Raw genomic sequence first — 3566 nt, 5'->3', positions numbered from 1 at the left:
TTTGTAAACCTACATTAAGAGGGAAAAGAAAAGGAAGAACATTATAAAAGCACAAACTCACATACGGTATTTAATAGCCCTAAGGATACAAAATGAAAATTGGAGACAAATGAAAAGAAAACCCACCCCTTGCTGTAAAGGCCCGGGTATAGGGTAGTATATAAATTCTATTATTATTATTATTATTATTATTATTATTATTATTATTATTATTATTATTACAGGCTAGGCTAGCACAGGAGGTGCTTTGTAAGGCAGGGGTGAAATTTTCATGAAAAAGGAGGGAATCTGAAGCTAACATTAACCCTCTTGTAAAATTATCCCACTTTGTCTGAGGCAGTTGTTTCCACTGACCTGTTTGTAATGATAGCTGGCGTCTTTAACCAGCTTTTTACCTACAGGTAGGTAGCCGTGTTGGTCTGAGTCGAAGCAAAATAAAAAAAATTCCTTCAGTAGCACCTTAAAGACCAACTAAGTTTTTATTTTGGTATGAGCTTTCATGTGCATGCACACTTTCGTGCATGCACACGAAAGCTCATACCAAAATAAAAACTTAGTTGGTCTTTAAGGTGCTACTGAAGGAATTTTTTTATTCAGCTTTTTACCATTAACAAATTTTAATGTATCTGAATAAGCATCAAACTTTCCAATGTTAAAAGTGTCCAAAGTTACACTGCACGTTCACCAATATTTTGCCCCTAACGATAAACACGATCATTAAATGATCAGTCAGGAGGAGTGTTTAACACAACATTTTTGTCTAAATACAAAATTAAGTCAGGTGTAAAGTTTCCATACCACATAACATGACGGTTCTGGGTGAAATCTATATTTCTACAAAACCCTGTTTGTTGTTTGTTTGTTTGTTTGTTTGTTAAATTTCTATACAGCCCCCTCAGCAGAAGACCACAGGGCAGTTCATTCACTTTAAAAATACTTTCAAACCACAGCCTTCACCCCCAACATGATTTAAGGGCAGTCTGAAACAACAGTAATAAAAGTAGATTTTGAAACCCTATTGAAACCCTATTTTGAAACCCTATTGAAACCTTATTTTGAAACCCTATTGATGACAAAAAAAAACCCCCACCACAAACAAGGTTTCAGAAGAACAGATAAAAATAATCTGTGGCGTGTATGGCACAAGACCTGCTGTCCTTCCTCAAAAAAACCAAACAAAGAAACCCCATTTCCTATTCAATGGGGGCAATAAGGCTCACAGGGAGGCTGAGAGTCAACCGCTTAAAACACTGTTCAGCAGAAAGCAAAATGGCGCCGCCCTGAGGGGGGTGGAAAGCGCGGGAAAAGCTGAGGAGGCGGAGGAAAAGCGCGCGTTTCTGAGGCGCTTCTCGCGGTGCTTTAACCGCCGTTTGGCTGCGGTGATCCGCCTCAGGCGCTCGGCAACCTGTTTCCTGCCTTTATTTTAAGTCCTAATGGCAGCGGGGCGGACGGGCTGGGGAGGGGAGCTGCCTGCGCCGCCTGAGGAGATTCGTTTGCGGGAATCCCTGAGGGGGTTGGTTGATCCCGCTGCGTCCAAGAAGGCTTTGCTCCCTAGTCAGTCCCTCTGGGCGCAGTGGGGCTTTACTTCCGAGTAGACAAGGTTTAGGGTTGCGCGCCCTTCTCCTGTGGGGATTTATAACATTCTAAGGCAGTTAAAATGTGTGTGTGTGTGTGTTCTCATTTTGCCTTATTCTGTTGTGAAGCGCCCTGGGCTCTTTGGATGAAGGGTGGTATACAAATTTAATTGATGGTGACGATAAATATATAAAAATAACGACGACAGTATTCTTCTCCGAGCTTAATAGGGTTGACATATTTCGAAAAGTGAAAATCCAGACATAAAAGTGAATCTTCCATTAAATTCTGGACATATGGCAACCCCATGACCAAGCACCTTCGGGTGAAGGGCAGTATACAAATTTAATAAATTATTAGAATTATAATCTGCTTAAAAATTCTGAAAAGAGTATTCTTCTTCAAGCACATTTGGATGGAGGGGAGTATACAAATTTAATAAAAAAAATAATTATTATCTATAAAAATAGCAACAACCGTAATCTTCTCCAAGCACCTTTGGGCAGTTCCCCTGTCATGTCTTAGATTGCAATTCTGCTTGATTTCCTGCACAACCCCACAAGAAGAGTGCAATCCTAAACTCAGGATTAAATAAATGCACACATTTTTTTAAAAAAAGACTTAAGTATTAAAGTAAAAAATAAATTGTGTGTACTGGCCACTTAAGTGTATGGTTCTTGGCTGAAATGGTTCCAGCTGAAAAAAGCCCTGCATACAGTCAATGTTAACAGCTATGGTCCTGGAGGAAGAAGTATCCAGTTTTCCAAAGTACATAATATTGTGTTTGTCTACTGGGAAAATGTAATATGATTTCAACAAAATGACAGAAGACATGAGCGCTGTGTGCAAAAAAAGAGAGAAAGAAATGCAGATCTGTTTTTCCGTAAACTGATTCCTGAACTGATTGGTGTTACAGTTTGTACTGCAAGAGTTTCTGCTGTTGTTTTCACTTAACGCTCGCCTTCCATGGCAGTGTCATAACCCAGTCCATTAAAATGTATGATCCTGGCACTGGAATATGATGATTGGCATACTGCACCAAAATTGGGAAATTAAAAGTCATGAGAATAGCCCCAAGGTATTGAATACCTACCTGAAATCAGTGGGAATAGATCTCTTTGGTTTTTTTTAATGAATTGACTCACTTTCCTCTTCCTTTCTCTTCCCCCAAATACTCTTGAAGAAAAGCAATGAAGATGCTCCATCTACTGGAGAATTGATGCAGCATATCCCCAAACAATTTCAGACAGCTGCCACGTATGTGCTGATGAAAACACATGCACAGATGACATCTTTGGTGAATTGAAGTTCAGTGTGGGAAAACAAATCACAGTTGGCCAAGCTAGCCAAAAGACGATTGGAAGCCCCACAAGCAGGACACGAGGGCAATGACTATTTCTCACCCTTATCCAGCAACTGGTGTCTAGAGGCTTGTTGCCTCTAAACCTGGAGGCTGGTACCCACTGGCAGCTACTGGTAGGCAGAGTCATGGATCACAGCAGGTGGAGTCAATTAATTGTGATTTCTCCCCACCCACCTCCCTTGCAAAGACACAAAGAACTGAACACAGTGGTACCTCTGGTTAAGAACTTAATTCGTTCCGGAGGTCCGATCTTAACCTGAAACTGTTCTTAACCTGAGACACCGCTCTAGCTAATAGGGGGTCCTGCTGCCGCCGTGCCGCCAGAGCACGATTTCTGTTCTCATCCTGAAGCAAAGTTCTTAACCCAAGGTACTATTTATGGGTTAGCGGAGTCTGTAACCTGAAGCGTTTGTAACCCGAGGTACCACTGTACAAGGTTGCTGTCCTATGCATGTTTATATCATAGAAGTGTAGAGTTGGAAGCCCCTTCATGGATCACTGCCTTGTCGTGGTGAAGGGGCATGAATAACTCCAAGAAGCTATGAGCTATGCCGTGCAGGGCCACCCAAGACGGACAGGTCATAGCCGAGACTTTAGATTAAATGTGATCCACCTGGAGAAGGAACTG

This window comes from Zootoca vivipara, chromosome 1 (assembly GCF_965207765.1).
Source record: "Zootoca vivipara chromosome 1, rZooViv2.hap1.1, whole genome shotgun sequence".
In the NCBI taxonomy this organism is placed as follows: Eukaryota; Metazoa; Chordata; class Lepidosauria; order Squamata; family Lacertidae; genus Zootoca; species Zootoca vivipara.
The sequence above is the reverse complement of the archived record's forward strand: the minus strand, read 5'-3'. Positions refer to the sequence as shown.